The sequence below is a fragment of the Lissotriton helveticus genome, chromosome 7, assembly GCF_964261635.1.
Source record: "Lissotriton helveticus chromosome 7, aLisHel1.1, whole genome shotgun sequence".
Lineage (NCBI taxonomy): Eukaryota > Metazoa > Chordata > Amphibia > Caudata > Salamandridae > Lissotriton > Lissotriton helveticus.
In genome coordinates, this window is record NC_136068.1 from 1,185,035,131 (window position 1) to 1,185,052,932 (window position 17,802).

Genomic DNA, 17,802 nt, shown 5'->3' on the forward strand with positions numbered 1-17,802 from the left:
TAGGTGGAGATACTGTTCTCTCCCTCACAGCTGTGTGTGTCACTCCTGCCTCTTGTGGCATTGTTTATTTTTTTATGAAAGATGTTCTATTTACCTCCCTTTCTTGGTGGGGGTATTTCATTACTTTTTCTTTGGACATATCCTATCTTCTGTCCAACTATGTATTTCTGCTGCTGCTGCACTGTCGTGCAATTTTGGTGGCTTTTCTTCCCCTATCTGTGGTTTGTTCCCCTCATACTCTGTACTCCCAGTTTTTGTCTACAGGTTTGGTTATGCGTATTACCGGTTTCCCAAATTTCCATGAGTTGTTGGTCAAGTTTCTTAGCTGTTTCTCATACTTCCATGGGTTGGACAACTGCAATTGTCAAAATAGACTATGTGTTACATTAGTTTCCACCAGCCCTTTGTTTCACTCTGACAGTCTTCTTCATATGTTGTTTATTCTTTGGTTAACCTGTGGCCGCCTGCTGGCATCCTTCCTCAGTCAGAGGCATTGGTGCTTTGACGGTTGCCCTTGTTTTCCTGTAGTGGGAAATGCTTTCCATTTTCTACTCTTATGTGGTATTGTGTTGCTGTTTTCCAGCTTGTTCTTCTGTCTCCACCTCAGTTACTGACCTAACTTCTTCTTTTACACAGCGGTAGGATGTATTATCTCTGTCCTTCTTTGGTTACCTCTGTTCTTGGAGTGTTCTTAGTTCCTCCACTTCTCGTCCTCCAACTCACTAGCAGAGGGCATGGTTTACCTTCGGAGGAGTGGATATACTTTTGCTGTTCCCTGTATAACTTGTTTGTCTATGGGAATATGTTTTATTATATGCTTATTTATCCTATACATTTATCTTGGATGTGTGTGTCTGCAAGTATACACCTCGCTCTAATGGATCTCTTGAAGATGTCTTTTACTTCAGATGTATATTCGTGTTATTGCCTTCTACACGGTGTACATCACTGCGTTTAACCTCCGCCCTTATAGTTGACCTGGTTCAGCCTTCTTGGTTGCACTTCTCTGTTTCCTTCCTTCTCTTAAATGAGCTTCTCCATTACATATTTCTGGAGGATGCCTTAGATATCGATATTTTCACTATAAGAGCAGTTTCTTAACGTTCTTGTTGTTTTTCTAGCCATGCTCTTCAGCTTTCATTGTTCTCTTTCCCTTTCCTCCATCATTCTATGATTGAAGGCCCCTTTTTTCAAATCGGTTTCTCAGGATAGTTTCCTAAACGATTGGTTGGTGCTCTTTTTGTTTTATATTTACGTTGCGGCTGAGCATGCGGTGTATGCTCTTTCAAATTGATTTTGAGCCTGGACTCTATGAACTATTGTCCTTGGTCGCTTTACATTACCCTGTCTTAGGTTGCATCCCGTTTTGGAGTTGTCTTTTACTGGTCTTAAACCTTTCTACTCCCTCCGGCCTGCCATAGCCCTTCTTGGAGATCAGTTCTTTCGGTGAACATCGTATTTCACCTTTCATGTTTCATGTTTTTGGGGGATAGTCTGATACCTTCTGTCTTTGCACCGACTTCTCCTATTGTTGTGTTGTGTTACGTTCTGTTGAGTACATTGGTGAAGCGTTCGGCTACCCGTAAGTGTTGCGGCGTGATCTCAGATTGACAGCAAAACAATCCATCAATGGGCCCGAGATTTGAAATAGCCATGTTTTCAGTTCCTTTCTATTGGGATGTTTTGTGAGGTCAGTTCGCAGCCCCTCCTCCAAGATTGTATTGTTTGAGTATCTGATTCTAAAATAAGGAATCTGTGTCTAGATGACATTTATCAGATGAACAAGTTACTTACCTTTGGTAACGCCTTATCTGGTAGAGACTAGATCTAGCTGCAGATTCCTTATCGACCCACCCATCCTCCGCGCTCTGCGATCTGAGGGCCCTGTTGTCTCCAAAATTCCCTCTTTGAATACTCCTGCAGTTCTTTCCCTTTTGGTACACAATTTCCAGAGACTGTTTTTCTTAGTGGCTCCGCTTTGGTGGGGCAGAAATAGTAACAAAAAAAACTAAAGTCCCTGCGTTGGGGGAGGGCTTATATGGACTAGGTTGACATCCTATTCTGGAGATGACGTGGGTACGGATTCACTCGATGACCTCTACCGACATGCAGAGGTACTGCTAAAAAAAATCCAGGATCCAGTCTGGCCCCTCGGGAGGATTCTAAGATAAGGAAACTGCAGCTAGATCATGTCTCCACAAGGTAAGGCTTTACTGAAGGTAATTAACTTGTTTGTTACAGGGAAGCAGGAGTGACACTAAAGAAGAACCCTAGGGCTCACTCCACTAGGATAAAGGGGGCAACACTTGCCTTACTAGCCAACGTACACATAACAACATCATTTTTTTTGTTGCTATTTACAGGCATCACTAATGGGTATACTCTTCCACTGTATCTCGCCTCTTCAGAGCGAAGGGTGACTCTGTGTGTTCTCTGAGGCTGCTGACCCTTTCAAAACACTTTCTGCGCCACTTCTGAAAATGTAGGGACGATTCTAGGGCCTCTGGTATATAAGCTGAGATCGCCTTCTTAGGCAGTGATGCAGCATACAACCCAATCTTTTAGGGGACAGACAATGCACAGGATAGGAGGGGAAAGAGTGTTCCAACTCCTCTTTCCCTGGTACAAGGCCAACATCAACAAACTGCTACGTTTTTCCGTCTGCTGGGAATCAGGATCCTGAATTTCCTCTCGGGTTCACGATTCATCACGTCTGACAGATGTATTTTGCAAATTGTTAAAAACGCATACCCTCTACCTTTCTCTCTCCCACACTAGAACACATTTTGGAAGAGTACCTGTCAATCCTTTTACAAAAAGGTATTCTTCTTACTTGGCAAGAGTGCCATAGAAAAGGTCCTGGGGTGTGTTTTTCATTCCTGCTACTTCCTCACACTGAAAAATGACGGTGGCTTCAGCTTTGTCTTGATCCTCCCACTCCTGTACATCATAATGTGAAAGGACAAATTCAGAATGCTCTGATTGGCTCAGATCCTTTTCTGCCCTGGACGTGAGAGTTTGGACAATGTCTTTGGACTTTTCAGAACGCATATTATCTGATAGAGACTTCTAACTACAGATTCCTTACCTTAGAATAGTCCCCAGGCGTCAGGCTGGATCCTGAAATGTTTTGTGATTAGTACCCCTGCGTGCCGTTAGGTAGCGTTTAGCAGCTCTATGTAGTGTTGTCCTTGCCTGAACGGATGTGTGTGGTGCCTATAGAGGCGCGAACAGAGCACACTGACGTTAGTTCCTTTCTTCCTGAGCCAGTTAGCACAGATCCACAGAGAGCTATACCAGCAGTCTCTTTTTGAATAAGATATTTTTGATTAAGATATTTTTGATCATTTGTCGATGTTTTTTGAGAGTTAAGCTCCTGGTGTAGCAGGAATGTCCACTAGGAAGACTGACTTCAAGCCCTGCATCACCTGTCATAGACAGATGTCGGTGACAGACCCGCATCTTGTTTGCCTCTGGTGCCTGGAGCACGACCATGACACAAAGACATGTGCTCACTGCCACACCATGCACCCCGAGGCCTTGAGGGAGCAGTTCCTCAAGCTCCTTGCTGCCCGACGAGTGATGCCATGACGGTCTCAATCGCTTTGGAGAAGAAGGTCCCAGAATAGGTCGCGGAGTCTGAGATCTTGGTTGTATTCCAAGTCCCGGAATCGGTCGCGGAGTCCGAGATCCTGCTCGTATTTCAAGTCCCATGGCCACTCGGGTAAGTCCCACAAAAAGAAAAAAAGTAAGAAGTTGAAACGGTCTTCTACTTCACCTCCGCTGTCTGCTGACGAGACAAGGGAGTGGCTCTGTAGTTGAACCAGCGCCTGGGTCGACTCCATTCTTCTGCGAGTTTTCGGGAGCCATAGTAACCCCCGCTCAACTCCATGAGTTTTTTTAGGCCATGCGTCATCTTCTTACAAGCTGTATATCCACTATTTAAAAGGAGAAGTGGGCTCTTGGCTAACCCTTAACCCCATGAACATTCACCACTCTTCACTCAATATTCACATCCATGCCAATGAATACAACAATATACCTCACCTTTTTATACAAGGTAGGATCCCTTTTGTGGACAATCAGTTGTCTGTCACTCGGAGGTTTGAATTAAATCCCACCCAAGTCTGTTGAAACTTCCCCGTAGTTAGACTGTAGGCAAAGAGAATAGAGAGCATATTAGTACGCTCTTACAATAGCATCCTGCCGCCTGACATTCAGTAAGATGCAAATGCCCTCACCTTTGTCTTCTATTTTTTATTTTGCAAGGGTCTTGTTTATAGTGATCGTATCTCCAAAGTGTCAAATATTAAAATAGTAATGCTTGCACTGCCGAGCAATTTAACCGAACATTCCTGCATGAACAAGAATCAAGGTGTAAACGTAATGGACCTGTATAGTTTATAGTTTTATAAAGAACATGTCCAAACTAGCAAGAATAATTACCTTTTTTTTAAAAACGAAAATGATAGTAGACGAATGTTTGTCGTGCTTATTTCACTTCAACTTCAATGGCTCGATCTCATAGATCGGTTTCACGGTTAAAGACCCTGTAATGATTAGGGTCAAACTTTCTGTTTGGGAGAAATAAATAACTGCTATTATTGTGGTGTTATAGGCCCTTACTTTAGTAAAGTCTATAAATCTAATCTCCATTATATATCATTTTACCGATGGAATGGTCCTCACCGCTATTAGTATATCTAGCTATGGCTTTACAGTATTACCCGAAGGGCCCCCTATATATCTCCCATACGGGCCTGTTTTAAAAAAAAAAACCTTCAATCAATCATGCCATTTGTATAGCGCACTACTCACCCGGGAGGGTCTCAAGGCGCTTGGGGGGAGGGGTATGCTACTGCTCGAACAGCCAGGTCTTGAGTTGTTTCCTGAAGGCGAGATGGTCCTGGGTCAGCCGAAGGTGGATGGGGAGGGAGTTCCAAGTCTTGGCAGCCAGGTAAGAGAAGGATCTTCCTCCGGCGGTGGCTCTTCGGATGCGTGGTACGGCTGCGAGGGCGAGGCTGGTGGACTGTAGCTGGCGGGTGGGCGTGTAGAAGGTCAGGCGGTCGTTGAGGTACTTGGGGCCCAGGTCGTGGAGAGACTTGTGTGCGTGGGTGAGGAGCCGGAACGTGATCCTCTTGTTGACGGGGAGCCAGTGCAGGTTCCTCAGGTGGCTGGAGATGTGGCTGCGTCGGGGGACATCCAGGATGTGTCGGGCGGAGGCGTTCTGGATGCGCTGGAGTCTTTTCTGTAGCTTGGCTGTGGTTCTGGCGTAGAGGGCGTTTCCGTAGTCCAGTCGGCTGGTGACGAGTGCCTGGGTGACAGTCTTCCTGGTCTCGGTCGGGATCCAGCGGAAGATCTTGCGAAGCATACGCAGGGTGTTGAAGCACGATGAGGAGACGGCGTTGACTTGTCTGGTCAACGAGAGGGAGCGGTCCAGGATGAAGCCCAGGTTGCGTGCGTGGCCGGTTGGCTTGGGTGCGGTGCCCAGGGCTGGGGGCCACCAGGAGTCGTCCCAGGCGGAGGGCGAAGATCCCAGGATGAGGACTTCCGTCTTGTCCGAGTTCAGTTTCAGGCGGCTGTCCTTCATCCACTCGGCAACGTCTTTCATCCCTTCGTGTACTCCAAACCACCAGACTATTTGAAGGGGGATTAATTAACACAAAGAGCGCATAGGATCATATAAAAAATATCTACTGTCGCACCATCCTGTTAACTGGGTGAGTCCCTCTGAAGTTCATGCCTTACTTACTTCAGCTTGTAAATGCTCCCGCAAGGCGTTCCTCCTTCATCGATTAGATAGCATCTTACTGACTACCCGTGACACGACTGGTTATATACTCGTTTCACTAATGACAAACATCTGTGGGCTGTCCCGTACGATTCCGCTACGGCACACGAGATGTTGTTTAAATAAGTATACACTTCCGGGTTAGATCGAGAAATATTTCCGGAAGTCTTCCATGGCTTGTAGCGGTTCCCGTATAGAAGACACACCCTAGAGTGGGCGCCATCTTAAGATGGTCCCAATGCTCCATTGCCAATTCTTAGTATATACAAAGAGCGTGAGAATTACCGTAACAAGTGTCTAAATGTCAACATTCATCAATAATTATTCAAGGAGCATGTCGTGAACTTTCGTGCGCGTACTATAAACGTTGGTACAAAGATTAATTTTAATCTACATATATATATTCGCTCAAAACTGCCCCTTTAGACTGACCAAAACTGCCCCTTTAGCAGTCAAACTACATCCAATGTTTTAATGGCTCTAAGCGCTTCTACTTTTGTCTTGTAATCAGAGTAGTAATAATAATGAAGAGGTAAATGCTAGTATTTAATTAACATTCAGATTCCTCTATTATGCCCTTAGCTATATAGAAATAAAAGAAAAATCTGGGTATATAGTTAAATTTCCTTAATTAAGACCTAGGACTCTATAGTAATTTCAAACCGGCATATGTTCTATTGTCATATGTATCAGTCTCTTTCTCCCCTATTAATATCTAATCTACTGATCTTAATCTGCCAGAGGGTGGTACAGCTATAGAGTTTGCTGTACAACCCAAAGAAGGCCTAATGTTTTCTTGCTAGGGAATCTACCTACATAATAAATGACATCCAGTCTTCCCTGGTATTAAGGCCCTTATTAACCGTGTCCATTTTACATATGAACCATTGTTCCCTCATTTTTCTAATCTTGTCTGTCTTTTCACCTCGTCCATTTATTTTAATTTTCTCCAAAATAACCACTTAAATTCTTCACATTTGTGTTTCTTTTGGAGAAAATGAGCAGTGAGGGGTGCATTCTCTTTTTGAGTACGGATTGCCGACTTATGCTCGGTCAATCTGTAGCGTAACTCACGTCCTGTCTCGCCCACGTAGCCCAAGCCACATGGGCAAACCAGTAAGTAAATTAAATTTTTGGTTCTGCAGTTGGTCAATTCTTTTGAATGATAGGAAATGCCCCTGTACTCGATTGACTTGTCTACCAGGCATTGTTCGCACACCGAGCAATTTCCACATTTGTTATTCCCTATTGCTCGCGTATGGAGAATAGTACTTTGAAAATAGCTTTCTTTGTCTGGATAGGTATGGACTAGAGAGTTTCAAAGGTTGGTATTGTGTCTGAAAGCAAACAGGGGTTTCTCAATGTGGGCCTCCCTGTCATCATTGATGATTTTCCAGTTTCGATTGATGATATTTTTTATCTGGTTGCTCACATTTGAGAATTTACTCACAAAGACTATTTTATCTGTATTCTTTTTCTCTTGTGTTTTCTTTTTATTGTTATCAAGCACGGCCTCTTTGTTATAAATAAAGCGTAAAAAACAGAAGGAGGTCTCCTTACAAATCCGATAGGGGACAAGGAGAAAAGAATTGGAAAATAAGAAAAATCCCTAAAACCCCAATGGGAGAAAGAACTGGCAGCTGATTCAAGAGCCCACCAGTGCCATATAATACAGATTTATCGTCATATTACACAGTTATGATAACAAAATTGTAAGAAAAAATGATCGTGTTTAAAAAAAAAAAATTCAATTCAGCAATTTATTCTTAAAAAATACATTTTATGCATATACGTGCCATAACAGCAGAACATTAAAAGCTGTGTGAAAACACAGTGACAAATTTAAAACATAAATCAACATGAAAGAAAACAAAATGTTGACGCAGCGTTTCGGTATGTTGCAATAACACCTTCTTCAGGACAGTTCTCTTATTTAGATTGAATGCCTTTTCTTTGATTTTTTGGCTTTCTTCTTTGGTCAGCTTGACATACTTTAAGACTCTCAAGACTGTTAATTTTCCAAGTCCTGTTGTTTAAAAACAGTTCCACCTTTGGGTCTCAGTTCCTCTTTTCTTATTGGAATTGTAAGACACCTGTGGTTTCTTTAAGCTGGGTGTTATGAACCTTCACGTTATAGTGTCTCCTTTTCTTTACGAACCGAGGAGCCACCGATATGTAGTTAAAATTCAATAGCCAGTTATTCGTTTCTGGCCGGTGATCCACCCGTGATTGTATATTCCACATTTAATGCAGGGAATACCTGTTTTGCTGGTGGTTTGTCCATTCACCATCTGTGGGATAATGGTCGGCCTCCCTGCTCCTCAAATACGGATCCAATTTTGCGCCAATCTCAGAAACAAATGACTGGCTATTGAATTTTAACTACATATTGGTGGCTCCTCGGTACGTAAAGAAAAGGAGACACTATAACGTGAAGGTTCATAACACCCAGCTTAAAGAAACCACAGGTGTCTTAAAATTCCAATAAGAAAAGAGGAACTGAGACCCAAAGGTGGAACTGTTTTTAAACAACAGTACTTGGAAAATTACCAGTCTTGAGAGTATTAAAGTATATCAAGCTGACCAAAGAAGAAAGCCGAAAAATCAAAGAAAAGGCATTCAATCTAAATAAGAGAACTGTCCTGAAGAAGGTGTTATTGCAACATACCGAAACGCTGCGTCGACATTTTGTTTTCTTTCATGTTGATTTATGTTTTAAATTTGTCACTGTGTTTTCACACAGCTTTTAATGTTCTGCTGTTATGGCACGTATATGCATAAAATGTATTTTTTAAGAATAAATTGCTGAATTGAATTTTTTTTAAACACGATCATTTTTTCTTACAATTTTTGTTATCATAACTGTGTATTATGACGATAAATCTGTATTAGATGGCACTAGTGGGCTCTTGAATCAGCTGCCAGTTCTTTCTCTCTGTTATAAAACCTGGCGTATTTAAAAGAATTTTAAGAGCTTGAGCCCTGTTCCCAAGACCTAGGACTCGGGGAGGAATGGGCGGGGTCGTTGGGCCCTGAGGAAAACCAGGTCTTGGATCCACAAATAGACTGGTGGGAGGACTTGGTGGAGGCCAGTGGACTGGACACTTCTCCAGATACTGGTATGGTTTCTCCCCCTACCTTGGCTACGGAGGAGGTAACGTCCTTTGCAATGGTGGTGGAAGGGCAGCCAAAATCCTGGACCTCATCCTGCCCTCAACAGTCAAGATGAATGACTTGACAGAGGTGCTTCATTTGGTAGTGACCCCCTTCAGGACGGCTTCTCCAATTCAGTGAAGCCCTTACTGACAACGTGCTTGGGACCTGGTCCAAGCCCAGCATTGGGGCTCCTGTGAACTGGATGATTGCCCGCTGCCACTGCCCCGCCATAGCCCAATTTCCTCACACAGCACCCCAACCTAGAGACCTTTGTGGACCAATTCTCTACCTCCCACGTAAATCCTGATGCATTTCCTACCACCCTCCAGATAGGAAATCTAAGAGGCTGGACACCCTAGTGAAGAAGATGCACTCCATGAACACTGCATGCCTTTTGGACTGTTACTCCCATGCTCTATGTAATTCGGTTGCGCAGGTGCTGCCCGTTACCCCAGAGGAGGCTAGGGCCAAACTCTTTGCAGAGCGGCTCCATCGACACTGGCCTTACAGCGCCACGCCTGGCTGAGGACAACTGTCTTTTCAGGGGATGTCCATGCATCACTTATAGACATGCCCTTTGATGGCTCCTTTCTCTTTAGAGACCAGATGGATTTAGCACTGGAGCAATTTAAGGACAGCAGAGCTACGACTAGGACCTTAGTCACTTCCATGGCCCCTCGCCACCCCCAGCCTGCCTTTCGTTCCTTTTGTGACAATGCAAGGTGCTTCCAGCCGTGTCTTGACCCTCCCAGCCTCTGTGGTACACAAGCATCCAGCCTCTGCATGGCTTAGGGCACAGTACCCACAGACCTCGTGAGTAGGGCAGCCATAGGTTGGGCCAGTTCACCGGTACAACCCCACCCCCCCAACACCACCCCCCACCGGCAGAAGCAACCTTCAAACCCTTACAGTTTGCCCGCTAACCGTTATGGGTAGGATAGGTCAACATCTGTACCAATAACATCAGACCAATGGGTCTTTCAAATTGTCCAAAGGGGCTACTCCCTCCCCTTTGTAACTACCCCTCCACGCATGCACCTGCTTGCGATATGATGGGGAAGGACCATCTTACTTTTCTCTGCCAAAAAGAGACGGCTGCCTTGGTCAAGGGAGCCATAGAAAGGCACCAATACCATAAGTATTTTATTTTTAGATCTATTTATTGGTTTCCAACAGGTCATACATGGTTGACATCCAGACAATATATCTGCATAATCGGAACTTACAGTCTCAAAGAAACCCAACATCCCACCCCACCCCACCCCCAACCCTCTCCCAGTCATTATCCGTAACATAGTCACTTCTGCTCTTAAACATAGCTGCACATGGTCTGTATGCCAAAACACTGATGAATAAAAGAGAGGCAGGCCCCATGAATAATCACCTAAATGTCCGTCTGCCAGAGGGGAGGCCAGGTACAGTACGCCATCCCATACAGGAGCAATCTAAAGACGATAGAAAGAACCAGTTCATGATATGTGACATTCAGAGTATATCAGGGTTAGACATCAAATCGGACGTAACAGGTGCCCTAAAGTCCTTAGGGCGGGAGGATTCGGGTAGCTCCTCCTCATACACTTTCAATTGATCCCTGCAATAAACTAGATCCCGGAGCCACTGTATGATAGTGGTCACTGACCTAGATCCCCAGTGCTGCGCCACTGCTCGCTTTGCAAACAAAGTGGAGATCGCCACAATACGTCTGCTAGCTGGTTTCAGCTGTTTGACATATCCCAGCAAGCACAGCTCAGGCGTACAACTCACCGGTTCCGACACCATATCTGACAGGATGGGAACCACCGAAGTCCAATAAGCAAACACACCACTGCACACCCAGGCTACATGATAAAAATCTGCATTGCAGCCCCACACCTCATGCATTTCACCGACTCTCTCAGATCATATTAGTATAGTTGCACAGGAGAGTAGTAAACCTGATGCAGGTATTTAAAGTGAATAATTCTGAGATTACAATTGGCTGTGAGTCTGCCTGTGAGTTGGCAGCACACCGTCCAGATCACCGGAGCGATGGGGTGGCCTAACGCGACCAGCCAGTGCAGGCATGAGGAGCACTCCTCCTGATCCCGTTACCACAGCGAAGAATTATATAACTTCGTAATTAATCCCTTGCGATCTTCACCCAATAGTAAGGCCTGTAGTGCACCAAGCGCAGTTGGCTCCGACGGATAATCAGGATATACCGCCCTAACAGCCTGGCGTACCCGGACAAATGAAAAATTAAACCTGAATCCGCGCTCCACACCATTTTGTGCCTCACGCAGCGTCTTAAAGCTGACTTCCTTATATAAATCCCCCCCTCTAGTAATGCCCACAGTTGCTAGCTGTTTCATGACTAGGTTCACGCGCCGCTGTTATCTCCGGGTGAGATGCTAAGGGTAGTAATGGGGCATACAGGTAGGGCAGCTGAGCCCTGGCTGCTAGCGCGCGCCAAGCCCAAGACGTGCACAGTGGAGGGTTTATCTCAATTCTTGGCCCACCTGAACCGCCTGACAGGACCATCGCCTGCAGCCAGACAGGCAGCACTGCATCTGCTTCTATAGCCACATGTGGCTGAAAGCGCTTCGGGTAATGCCAGTAGTGTGCAAAGTGAGCCTGCGCACATAAAAAATATAATCTTAAGTCTGGAGCCTCAAAGCCCCCCCTGTCAAATGGCTGCACTAAGAGATCCCAGCTGCAACAAGGCTGTTTCCCTCCCGGTCCCAGGATGCTTGTTTCCAGTCCATGGAAGACATGGCTTGGCAGTTCGGGCTGGACTGTTCCCATGAGGCACAGGGTCAGACTGATTTGCATATAGCCATGTCTGAAATGGGGTGGCTGAGTGGGCTAAAGAATGGGGATGGATTAAACCCAGATCAGTTGACTGGGGGTGAGTGTTTGATTTGTTCAAACGCTCCGTCCATCATCCCCTTTTGTATCGCTTTGTTCGCCCTAAGTGTGGCAGGGTATGCTCAGACGTGAGTCCCTTGCTCACTTGGCCACTGGATTCAAGATAGCCTGGCTGATGAGGATTATGAATCCGAAACCGGTCCCAGGATGCTTGTTTCCGGTCCATGGAAGACCTGGCTTGGCAGTTCGGGCTGGACTGTTCCCATGAGGCACAGGGTCAGACTGATTTGCATATAGCCATGTCTGAAATGGGGTGGCTGAGTGGGCTAAAGAATGGTGATGGATTAAACCCAGATCAGTTGACTGGGGGTGAGTGTTTGATTTGCTCAAACGCTCCGTCCATCATCCCCTTTTGTATCGCTTTGTTCGCCCTAAGTGTGGCAGGGTATGCTCAGACGTGAGTCCCTTGCTCACTTGGCCACTGGATTCAAGATAGCCTGGCTGATGAGGATTATGAATCCGAAACCGGTCCCAGGATGCTTGTTTCCGGTCCATGGAAGACATGGCTTGGCAGTTCGGGCTGGACTGTTCCCATGAGGCACAGGGTCAGACTGATTTGCATATAGCCATGTCTGAAATGGGGTGGCTGAGTGGGCTAAAGAATGGTGATGGATTAAACCCAGATCAGTTGACTTGGGGGTGAGTGTTTGATTTGCTCAAACGCTCCGTCCATCATCCCCTTTTGTATCGCTTTGTTCGCCCTAAGTGTGGCAGGGTATGCTCAGATGTGAGTCCCTTGCTCACTTGGCCACTGGATTCAAGATAGCCTGGCTGATGAGGATTATGAATCCGAAACCGGTCCCAGGATGCTTGTTTCCGGTCCATGGAAGACATGGCTTGGCAGTTCGGGTTGGACTGTTCCCATGAGGCACAGGGTCAGACTGATTTGCATATAGCCATGTCTGAAATGGGGTGGCTGAGTGGGCTAAAGAATGGTGATGGATTAAACCCAGATCAGTTGACTGGGGGTGAGTGTTTGATTTGCTCAAACGCTCCGTCCATCATCCCCTTTTGTATCGCTTTGTTTCCCTCCCCACACAAACGTCAGAAGAGCTGATTGCAGGGTGCGGATCAGTACTATGTTGAGGCGAATGGGTATATTAACAAAAAAATATAGCAGCTTAGGCAAAAAGACACTTTTTATGACTGCTATTCTATCTGGCAAAGAAAGGGGAAGGTGAGACCACTGCTCAGCCTGCTCAGATATGCGGGTAATTGTACGCCCATAGTTCTCATTGACCACCACTGCGAGGTCACGATGCACCCATACTCCCAGGTACCTCACTGGATCAGAAGTCCAGGACAATGGGAAATCGAGTTCAACCTCCTTAGTGTACTTCGTGATTGGAAAGACCATCGATTTGGACCAGTTGATTCCAAGTCCCGAAAATCTCTCAAACTGGACATATTCCCTGAGTAGTCGAGACAGAAACTGATGGCTCTCGGACGTAAAGCAGCATATCGTCCGCATATAAGGAGACGATCAGTGGGCGCTGTCTGAATCGCAATGCAGCGGCTGAATGCTTCTGGTGTATTTTACATGCCAGTGCCTCTAGGGCGAATGAAAAAAGCATAGAGGACAAGGGGCATCCCTGCAGGGTGCCACGCTCAATAGGGAATAAAGATGACACATTGCCATTCACACGCACCCGTGCAACCGGTCGGTTGTAAAGTACGCCAATACCATAAGTAGGTTGTGGTTTTTCACTACTTTTTTGTGCCCAAGAAGGATGGAGTCTTTTATCCTATCCTAGACATGCACCCTTTTAATTTCTTCCTCAGGGAGAAGTTCAAAATGTTCACGCTTGCAATAGCTTCCTGTCTGCCCTGGACCAAGGAAACTAGTTGTTAGGGTTGGACTTGCAGGACTTACACATTCCCATCCTGCCTACCCACAGGCATGGTTCACAGTGGGCAATGAGCACTTTCAGTTCCCTGTGTTCCCTTTTGGTCTTGCCAGCACCCCTCGGGTGTTCACCAAGATGATGGTGATGGTAGCAGCTCGTCTGCGGATATCAGGGGTGCTAATCTCTGTGGAATCTGTGAGGAGGAGGAGGAGTGTCTGGAGGTAGTGAGACCCAGCAGGATCCTGTCAAATTGTATCCTGGTGAGCGACGCCCGATCCAGTCATGGCTGTATGCCCTTCTCATTAATTCGACGACCACCTGTATGCCATGGGGGGTGGGGGGGCACCTTTAAGTAAGGTCTGTCGCCCTTGATGTGCTGCAACCCTGTGCCTCCCCCCCACCCCCACACACACACACACATTGCGAGTGTGGGTCTTCAAGAAAAGACCTGTCCTAGAGACACACCTTGTGGTAATATTTACAGAAAACAAAGGAGACTTCCAGCATCACCACAGGCAGTCTAGAGACTGCAGGGGACAGTCCTCTCTGGGAGTTGTGCAAACGTACAAAACATAACATGTATTTGTTAAGCGCGCGTTCACCCAGAAGGGCATCTTTGCACTTGGCACTGTTTAACTGTCTCCTAAAACCAGATCAAGACTTTGCTGCTTGTTGACTAGTGTGGCCCACTCCTGAAAGTCACCTCCATTATTGAATGGGGAATAACTCACTCCATTAGAAGGGAAGGAGGAACGCTGGAACATTGCCCAGGATGATTATAGTGCTCCGATCTTAAGTGACTGTAGATAGCATTTAGTTTGCTTATATATATGTGTGCTTACAGGAAATTCCAATTTCATCACAAAGTATTTGTCTTCTCCCCCCACACCCCCAAGAAGCAATGAATTGCTTGACCCATGGTACGACAGAAAATCAAGTGCTGAATAGGTAGTACTACGCTCATCTGTTTGGGACCCATAGTAGGTCTGGCCTGGTTCAGCAGGACTAAAAGGCCACAACCCCCACGGTTGGTCTCAGTGACACCTGCCTGACCCATGGCCCACTGAAGTGGGGGTTTGACAAAGGCCTTTTGGTGGACACTGTAAAAGGTTATTTTTCAGCCTTTTTACATATGTCAATTCAACTCTCATTGTTTAAAGTGCCTATTGCGATGTCATTTATTAAAGGTTTGACACAACTGTTCCCTCCCAATCAGTTTGTGATGTAATAGCGGAACCTCAACTTGGTCTTGAGATTTCTAGTGCATATATCTTTTGAGTCTGTGCAGAGCTGCTTGTTGCTTCGCCTGATCATGAAGACAGTTTTCCCCATTCCAATTAGGTGAGCGTGTCCCACTATGCAACTGCAGGCTGACAGTATAACCACCCCACAACGCTGGCTTTACAGACAAATGGTGCTGAAGACCCAAGCATTCTTCTTGCCAAATATTCTGATTCCTTTCATGTCTGGCAGTAATTCACTCTACTTGCATTTTTTACTCACCCTTTGAAAAAGGGGGAGACGCTCAATTGGTTGGGTCACAAAAGGATTTGTAATTTTTATATTGATCTCAGAAGGGACCAAAGAATAGATCAACATTGTGTGGGGTTCTCTGGCTCAGAGAACGGAAAAGCTGAGCAGAAGAGCCCTGTTGAAGTGGATAATCCACCGCATTAGGATGCGCATCACCTTGTCCAAGAAACAACCCCTCCGGTTAATTTGATAGTCCATTCCACCAGGGCTAATGCTGCTAACACTGCATTGGCGTGATGAGTGTCTTTCCTTGTTGTTTGCCAGGCTGTTATGTGGGCATCTGTGCATATGCAATACTGACATGTGTGTTCTGCGTTCACAGGACCCACTCCTTCCTTGCACTCCTTTTGATATTCGTACAAATTTTACTCCATGCGTGTAAATATCAGTTTGTAAATTTTATTCATTTCAAACTTAATTATTGTAGCGAGTCTTTCATCCATATAGCTTATATTTCATTCATTAACTTTGACATGCTTGTAATTATTCCCAATGCATTTCAAGCATTACGCTCTTCATCAGTATTGTTTATGCATACCCTAAACTGCTCAGTAGGGTACCGACCTTTTGCACCAACGACAGTTATAAAAACAGTATAACACATACAAAAATTTCTAAATAAAAGAGTGCAATACCATATCTCCTATGTCATCTGTGCATATGTTCATGTAGTACTACTGCCTTGACCGCCAGATCTGACAGGAAGGACACTTTACCCACTCGGTAAAGCAAGACTTTTTTGTGTAATGTACTCTACAAACCCTTCACCTTGTAGGGGTACTGCTTTCATATCTGTTGCAAGGTGGGGAATTTCCAGATAAAAGTATCCATCAGATGTATGGTTAACACTCATTCTTGCTGATATCTAACCTCCGACTGCTCACTGCTCACTGCTCTCCCACCTCCCTGTTCTATGGAGTGCTATCATTTTTTTAAAAAGAATCCCACGTTAGTTCTCAGCACGCTGTTAACACCTATTTTTAATACTCTGGGTCTGAGAGTTCATAAAGGAAAAAGACAAACTGACATTGTTATGTACGGCCCCTCTCTATCACTTCTGGGGCAGTAAGAAGTCACTGCAGAGCTGCATAACGGCACCTACTGGCATCCTAAAGCACGGCTACAAAATATACGCATCTAGTTCGGCTCCTCCGGGATATTCTTAGATGAGGAATCTGCAGTTAGATATTCTGTTCACCAGAAAGAGCATTACCGAAGGGAAGTAACTTGTTGATCATGTTGACTGCCTAGAAATTCACCACAAAATCCATTGTGGTTCGACTCTTTACTCTCGTGCGAGTCAGCACCTCCACCCATTTCAGTGTTGCTTCACATTGTTTTACGTTTTGCACAGTTGGTTGCCTAGCAAAGTCTATTGTTAAATGATTTTCAGCTACCTTATTCACCTCTCTGTGTCGACCTGACCAGCTTCATCTGTTTAAGTCATCACAAGTGTTGCATTTTCTGAAGGAATTTATGTATTTGTTTCCTCCCACTCCATTCCTCGTTCCTCAGTGAGATTAAAATGTTATGGTGACTTTTCTCACTGAATCTCCATTTGGGTCCATGCACTGTAACCTTGTTCTACTGCTCACTCTGACGGACTTCAGCTCAGTGTCAATGAGCTAAATGCCACCTCACTGACCATTCTGACATTTCTACACAGGAACAGGCTCTGCTCATCTTTTATACCAAACATGGCATCTCCTTTCACATGGTTTTGGCCATCGTTCTACATCATTTTTCCCTCCTTATCCCACAAAAGACTGATATAGTGTAAACCCCATGCATGCAAAGTCCTGCTATATCGACCACACACAACAGGACAGAGTGGATTATCTTTGTGCTGTACCCAGGACGGGCAAAGCGGTTCCAAATGCACCATTTCATGTTTGTTTATCCACCAAATCAATGTTTGTCCACCAAATCAAGATCTATCTTGCCTAGGCCTAGCAAGACTCTCGCTAGGGTATTTGTGCCCACGCCACTTGGGCCATGGCTGTTTCGATGGTGCTCACCAGAATTGTTCAAGATACTGACATTCGCCAGGTGGTCGGGTGGTCATCCTTGAATACTTTTGCTAAACATTACTGAGCTGGCACTACTGATGTGTCACTGTGACGGATACCTTGCCAGGTCTGAGCTACTTGATTTCCTTGGTTTTTCTGGTACTACTGACTTCGCCTTCCAGAGAGTATTGCTGTGATCCTTATTAGGTGATCAATGTGCGTTAAGATATAGCCATCAGAAAAAAAGTACTTGCCTTTGGTAACAGTGTTTCTGCTAGATACATAATCTTACTGCAGATTCCTCAACACCCACTTCCCTCCCTGTTGAGTTTGTGCAGAGAATAAGACAATGGGGGTATGCAAAATTATCATATGCTAAACTGTTGCAGTCATTGTTTCTCTATCTGGTCCTTTTTGTACACTCAGAACGGGTGGGGAAAAGGCACCAGGAACTAACACCAACACCCTGCTGTCTTCTCCAGGGTGGGAGGACACACAGCTTGAGCTTTTGATGCCACCTACAGCATTTGGAGAGCGTATGCTAGGTAAAGTTTGAGAT

The 17,802-nt window shown here is 45.3% G+C and overlaps 1 protein-coding gene across 5 annotated transcripts in view; it reads left to right on the forward strand.

The window, feature by feature from the left end:
- Positions 1-17,802, forward strand: part of BPTF (bromodomain PHD finger transcription factor) — a 1,855,127-nt gene that overhangs the window by 1,638,793 nt on the left and 198,532 nt on the right. The gene's annotated exons all lie outside the window — the stretch shown is intronic.